The sequence below is a fragment of the Amphimedon queenslandica genome, unplaced genomic scaffold (genome assembly GCF_000090795.2).
Source record: "Amphimedon queenslandica unplaced genomic scaffold, v1.1 AMPQUscaffold_13522, whole genome shotgun sequence".
NCBI lineage: Eukaryota > Metazoa > Porifera > Demospongiae > Haplosclerida > Niphatidae > Amphimedon > Amphimedon queenslandica.
Window position 1 is genome coordinate 1,141,711 of NW_003546242.1, and position 8,097 is coordinate 1,149,807.

Sequence of the window (8,097 nt, forward strand, 5' to 3'; positions counted from 1 at the left end):
AAAATGGAAAAGTAGTAGGATTAAATTGTAAAAAAGTAAAGAAACAAGAGGGTACTTGCAAACTGGTGATGTAAGAAATCCTACACCACTGCATGAAAAACATGGCTTCCACATAGTTATCGTGTAGTAGCCTGTGTGGATAATTACAATGCAGTCAATGCTTTTGGGTAATATTCTTCATGCTGTTGTGTAGGATTTCTTACATCACGAGTTTGCAAGTACCCTCTTGTTTCTTTACTTTTTTACAATTTAATCCTACTACTTTTCCATTTTTAATGTTTTTTATTTACTCGTGTATCTCTAGTTCTCTTGAGTTTGAATGATGCCCAGAGTTAGCCCAAGTGTTCCTTACAGTCTTAATCAGATGTGGAACATCATTGAAGAAAAACAGAGGGCTACTTCAATCTGATGAATAAATGTTGGTAGTTTTGTATGTGAAATACGATTTACTATCAGCACAGATCATTTTTTAAAAATTCCGATTACAACTACCTCTATTAGTTGTAAATGCAAGTACCTTGAAACCAATCATTTCTAAATGAGCTATGCAATCCCACACCAAAGGATACAAAATACCACTAGTCAATGTAATTATAGGAAATTGAGCATATGGGAATACTAATGAAAAGAATAAGCCACAAACCGTAAAAACCAATACATGATTGGCAACGTCATCAGCAATAGATGTCTGCTGAGTGCTGTGTAATGAAGTATCATCTAATTGCACAAATCCAATAAAAATGCCAAAAATCCTTGTCGTATACCAAACCTTCCTGCAATTTGACCTCATCAAATACTAATGTAACATACGAATTAATATCTCTTTTGTCTAACTGAGCCTCCTCTTTTAGTTGGAAGATCAACCTCTAACTGAAATCCTGGCTTCGCTTTTACCCAATAAGCGTAGTCTCAAAGAGTTTTTTCTGATGGCAATCTGAATAATTTTGATGTTTTTAACAAAGAATAAGCTGATGGAGATAGTAGTTTGAGATTATGGCACCAACAGACCATCATAGGATGCCATTTTATAGAAGATTTACTTACACTCTGTGCCTTTTTCGTTCCTCCCAAAACAATTTATGAAATGAATCTGGAGCATGATTATTAACAATTTCTTTATTTATCTCATCCATTATCTTAGTAAGATCATCGTTTAAGACTTCATCTACTTCTACGTCATTTTTCTTGATTGTGTCTTGAATTTGCTTACGAGAATAAGCAGCTTATTGATTGGCTCTATCTGCTTGTGTTGTGAGAATAACATTATTTCTCTATTATGCTGGAGTATTAAAAAAATTGGTCATTGCTCGTGCTACTAGCTTTGCCACATTGCCTGTTTCTTTGTTTTTTTGAACTTGCTATGTATTGTTCTAAGATTTGATCTATAGGAAATACAAGAACTGCATTTTTTGTGCATACTTTAAATAAGGCATGATTGAGGCCTAACAGTTAGTTTGTACTCAATACCATCAATATGTACATGAGCATGGTCATCCAGTTTATATGAAACTGTTTCAGAATGTGATATAAGTTTTCCCTTTTTCTCCTTAACGTGTTGACAAAATAATGTCTGCACACTGTTAAAATTGAAGTGTACCTGTGACACTTTTTGGGGTGTTAGCCAGCCTACTTAAATTCAACACCCTCATTTGTGTAACTGCAACACCCTTATTTCGACACCAAGTAGTGTTGATTGCAACACTTATAATAGAACAATCAACACCCCAGCAATACCAGAGCTACACTGAATTTTATAGTTACTTGACACCCATCTAGAATAAAACCAATACCACCCTACAATGTACTATACACCCTTTTCTAAAATTATAACACAAAAGAGTGTTAAAAATTAAAAATTACAACACAAAAAAGATTGTTAAATACAATTACATACATGTAATTATAATAATAATAATAATTTATTGTTGTTATTAATGTTACAGATGCTTTCATGAAGACAGAGTGACGTCACACACGATAATCGGAATAAATTTGTGCACTGGTATCAATGCCAAGTTATGGAACAAAAATTCTAAAAAAAAGAACAGATGTGGTCATAAAAAATTATAGAATTTTGGACAGATGAATTATAATAATAACTAGAAACAATGTAAAACATTCAAGGGCTCAGCCTTGTAGATTATTAGCTGGGAAAAAGCAGAATCTCAACTTCATGTTGCTGCTAGAAAATTTTTGACTTGTTTTTTTACTTTGAGCCTTGCTACACTGACTTTAAAATAGCCAGAAGATATAAAAATGCTGGCAAGTTTAGTGCAGTCAGTGACAGAGGACATATGTTTGATTCTCACAGTTTATCTCAACAAAAAGGAGTTTCATAGTTACTTAATTGCACTTGTAACCTTTCAAGCAGTTGGAGAAGTCTTTGGACGGTGTTTCTGCCTTATCTTTTTGCTAGGAAGTAGGAAAATCATGACTTCTGATTCCCGTGTGCTGATCGCCATTTTATTATCTTTCGGCCACTCCTACTTTTAATGAAATATTGAAATTTAAAATCTATTGCACTGCTAGGCATGTGCGGTTATATAGAGGACATACGGAATACGTATGTGTACAGACATGTTGATGTTGTCTATGAAAGTGGCAGCACAGCAAAATTTGAAAAAAACAAGAAAAAAAGTAGAGCAACTAAAAGATCAACCAAGCAAAACAGCTGGCTTAGAAACTGTATTGTCCTTAGCAGTAGGTTGTAGAGTAATGCTAAGACGTGTTATTGATGTGACTGTAGGATTAGTTAATGGTGCCATTGGTACAGTAATGGGTTATTATGCTACACCGATATCAATCAGGTTTTATCATTATTGATGTACCTTGTGACATAGAAAGGGTTACACCTAGATTTATGCTATTTAAGAATTTGTATATACAAGGGATACAGTTTCCCCTTATACTTTCATATGCTATTACTATTCATAGTTGTCCGGGCCTCTCACTAGATACAGCCATTATTGACATATCAACTCATGTTTTGGGGATGGTATCACATATGTTGCATTGTCTTGTGTACGTACATTAAATGGGTTACATTTATTATCATTTGATTCTCTCTCTGTTAAAGCTAGTAGTCTGTGCATTAACAAAATTAACCGCCTCAGAAGTAAATTTCGGAATGACTTAACCTCAAATCAAGAAAAGTAAAGGAAATAAGAGAAAGATTCAAGTGACTGGTATAATTCATGATGGTGAACCTTGTAGTAAGAATGCCATGGTGTCTGTAAATCATGTACAAAGTACTAGTAACAGTACCTTTAGTAGCAATAAACGTAAGAGTACAGATTTACAAAAGTCTAATTGCCCCATAAAGGGTAAAATGTGACGATAATGCTTTAAATAAGCCTTGCCTTCAAAAAAGAAATGTTGATGTAGACAGTAGTACTGACAATGCTACTTTGGTATTGCCTTGCTCAAGGAAAGATCATAACTTCATTGTTTTACTTAATTTAAAAGACCTAAAGACCAAACTTAATGTCAAAGATGATATTTGTAGTAGTCTCATTATATCTAGAAGACTTTCAAACATTAAATGTAAAGAAAACTGATAATACCAAGTGTGTCGTAAAAAATGACCATTGTAGCAGTAGTCTGATTGTGTCCAAAAAACTCTCAAGCATTAAATTAAAGACAAGTAGTCCAAAAAAGATTGTCATTTTTACTTATAAGAGCCTCCCATCCCAGAGATTGTCAGAAGGAGACAATGAGATTATGTTCATTACCCTGGTAATGAAGAATTTCAAAGAAGGTTGTGTGAGACTTTAAATCTCAAATTTGTTACAGCTGCTAGTATCTTACCTGGTAGTCCAACACCATTGTCAGATCAGAGTTCCTAATAGTACTGTTGATGTCCCTGGTGATGGGAACTATTTTATGCCCTTTCATATCTCATTACTGGGTCCATTTCTCAGCATTACGAATTACGTAAAGCAATTATTAGTAATATGCCAAACTTTGAAGAATTGTTTAATAGTACCATAAGTGCAACCAGATATTCAAGCATATATGATTACATAAATAAGTCGAAACTGTATAGAAATTATGTGCGGGCCACTGACACAGATCATTACACTAACTGCAATATTAGGTACAACCATATATTCATATTCACTAACTCCAACTTTTGTTGGCTGGGCTAGATATGGAACCCAAACTTTATATGAAATTCCTTGTGATACTAATATACCTGCTTTGTATTTGAAGCATGTTGTTACTAATCATTTCCAAACAGTTAAGTCTATTAATATTTCTTAAGCATTGATTGTTGATGGAAGTCAGTATGGTGAATGGGAGGTCAATTATCTTAAAAACATTGGCTGTTTAATGTGACTTATATTTCCTGCTAGTGTAATGTGAATGTGTGAGTGTGTGTAAAAACTATTGGTGCATATCCACCCAGTATTGCTCAGTACGAAGAGATTTAACTCAATTCAGGAAGTGATATTAATCAATGTATAACAGTGAATATAGAGTACTTGTTGCTATAATTCACAGGGAGAGGGTGAGCAAAAGGTTTACTGTTCAATAAGGTTTAGCATTGATTCAAATTTGTGTGCCTCTCTTTTATGTAGGAGAGATGGTTAGGAAGGGACGAAGCTGTCATTATCAAATCTGGATCTTGTTTGTGGCTTGTACTACTGTAATAACAGGTGATTATGGATCTGGGCTTTGCTGAAAAATTTTGAAGTACTAACACGAGAAATTTTTGAGTAACATTACAATTTGTTATTATACATGTAGTTATTCAAGCAGTGATTCTGTATTTATAATAAATAATAATCATCATGCATGTTAATGCTGCCATCAATGCTGTGCGCATTACATAATTATATGTAAATGCTTGCTAGATGATGTTGCGCATAATGCTGCCATCAATGCTGTGTGCATTATTAAGTTATTGCTCGCTGGCTGATGTTACGCATTTGAATGATGCTGCCATCAATGCTGTGCGCATATTAAATGCTTGCCAGCTGATGTTGTGCATCTTTTATTGATGATTGTTCTAGCATGTGCATGTTCTCATTAACAAAAAATTTTGTTTGCACATTAGAAACTCTTCATGTACACAATGTTATTTTATATTAAGCAGGTCATGAAAGTATCTTAACTCAGGATAGCATTAGTAAGCAATATGACATGCATGCCTAAAATACATGCATACACATATATGTAAGATCCCATCAGAAACTTTGTAAATCCTACCATGATCATTATTAGTTAGTATGTCACATTCATACTTTTTACAGGTACTTGCTTTGCACAAGGACTACATTGTGGTAGTGAATATTGAGGTTTGATGTGATTGGTAATAAAGTTTGTTCACCATTACTGTTTGTACCATTGTTATTAGCCTGTGAGTTTACATTGATTGCTTTTGATATGTTTCTGTTACTATGCTTTACAGGTAATTATAGCTGGAAATGATTTGCTGATTTAGCAATACTCTTGCTTGATATTGGAATGTGCAATATAATTAAAGGCAATTCTGTATTTAGATTGTTGTAACTAAATTCATTTATTCGTTTAATGTTTTGTTGCAGCTCCTTGATTAGTAGTTGTATCACGTAGTAGGAGTTGCCAGTTTACATCTGTATAGGTTTCATTATTATTGTAGTCTTAGCAATGGAATATGTAATTAGATGGAGAGTATTGTGAGATATCTTATGTGTCTTGTTATAGGTTATGATTCTAGCCCAGGTTATATATTGTACATTTTTTAATGATCATATCATTAATAATGCCCAAAGTAAGTACTTTCTTGACTGAATATAAATGAATGCTTGCCAATGCATCTTTTGTTGTGTGCATGCATATTCTCATTAGCAATACAAAAATAATCATTGCTTGCTGTTGAGGATGTTCTTTCTTACTTTGCTTAAAGATATTTTCAGCTGCAAATGATTTAATGATTCTGCAATAAGGTGTAATGTAATACTTTCATGGCATGGTAAATGTCTAAGGCTATTGTCTGATTTCATTTGTGGTGACTAAATTAATTTCTAATAAATAATCATCATTGTAACATTATTATTTGTTGTAGCTATTTGATCAGTGGTGCTTTCAGACTGGATGAGGCGCTAGTTTCCATCTGCACAGGTTTCATATTGTCATTGTCTTAGGAATTGAATGCACAGTAAGATAGAATATTGTGAGATTCCATAGTTTTTTATTATTGTGATGTAGATCATGATCCAAGGCTATAATTCTTTTTTATGATTAATATTGATCATCTGATTATGGCCACGGTATGTATTCTTTATTCTTTAATATAATTAAGTAATGTATCACATGTATTTGTGGCCATAATTGAGAAATAGTACCTTATGTCAGATAGGATAATTGGTCTTTATAGCCTAAAAGATACAAGTTCCTGAGCTCCAGTTATCATAAAATTACTCCAGAGGATGCAAAAAGTTACTATGTAACTTTTAGAGACAAAAGGTTGACGAACAGAGTAGTTACAGGTTAATATCTTTCATTATAAATATGAATTTAAAAATCTGCCATAAGGTACATTTGTCAATTATGGTCACATTTTTGTATTGCAGGAAGATTCAAGCTCAAGTATTAAATTGTTTTGCATTGTTGAACAAACACTAATTTTAATCATTTCTATAATTTCTGTTTTGGCTTTACACTTTAAGATACTTGACTTTTTTCAAAAGATTTTAATTTAACAAAAGTTAACTTTATACTTGTACATATTATATAATAATCTAATAAAAGTTATAGTTCTTTGTTGCGGTATTGTTGCTGTTCCTCCTGCCCCTGCCCCTGCCTCTTGGCCTGGCTCTCGGAAGATTGTTGTACTATAGTAAAATGGAATAGAAAGGTGTTAATTGGTACCTATATAAACTTCAGATCATAAGTAAAATAGTCTTACAATTTCTTGATTGATTTGGCATAACAGCCATATGATGAGCTGCCTCTGCTTTTGCAGAGCAGCAACATCAAGAGGGCCTGATGAGCTGCCTCTGCTTTTGCAGAGCAGCAACATCAAGAGGGTTTGCAGCTGCATGAAGTGCTAGAGCAGCAGGGTGAAGTGATATAGGACATCCATCCACTGGTGGCGGACCTCCAGCCATCAGTGAAGAACCTCCAGCGACAGGTGGAGGACCACCAGCCAGACGTCGAGGACCTCCATTCACTGGTGGAGGACCTCCAGCCTCTGGTGGAAGACCACCAGCAACTAGTGGAGGGCCTCCAGCTACTGGAGGTGGCGGAGGAATTGGTGGTGGTGGTGGAAGAATACCAGCATCATCTCTTGGTGGTAATGGCAGGCCTTTGGCGGGATGTGGTGGAGGCCCTAGAACTACTGGTGGTGATGGAGAAGGAACTTGTGATGCTCATCGTAATCCATAAACTATAAGAAAATATAATGATAGCTAATGTAAGACTGTAACTTAACAGACTTGCTGCTTTTTCACAAAAACGATATCAAAGCATAACTGCGGAAAAGTTTGAGTCTACTTTGAAAAATTGTGAGCTGTCAGGGGGAAAGTGGCAACTGAAGCTCATTGTAAACGTAAATAGTTTTAGAACCGGACATAGATCTTAGTAATCACTGTAAATGGGAACTAATGATTAATAATTGAGCTAGGCTATGAATATAATTAATGATTCAAAAATTCAAAAATAAGGATTGTATGAAAACTGTTTTTATAAATAAAAAAAATTATATTAAATAAGAAAAGGTAGGGTTGTCAAAAAATAAAAGAAACAAGGGGGTTGAGTTCAACCATAATAATAATTAATAGTTCAATTAATAATAATAAACGTTAATTAATAAATAATAATAATTCATAAAAATAGTACAAAGATTTCAAACCCTACTTTGCAGAAAATGATATTAGGCAGAAATAGAATTTTAATAATAATAATGCCTTTGTGCCTATTGATTGCTCTACTACATTTCTATGATGTAAATTAATTATCTTGTTAAATATAAATTAAACTTTTCAGCTAGTATAGATAGCATCCATTACTGTCATGACAATTAAAACATCTAAATTATAGATAATTATTTGGCTATTGCATTTTTTAATGTTTGTGATTCAGTACAATATCTAAAAATTAAAATATTAATGT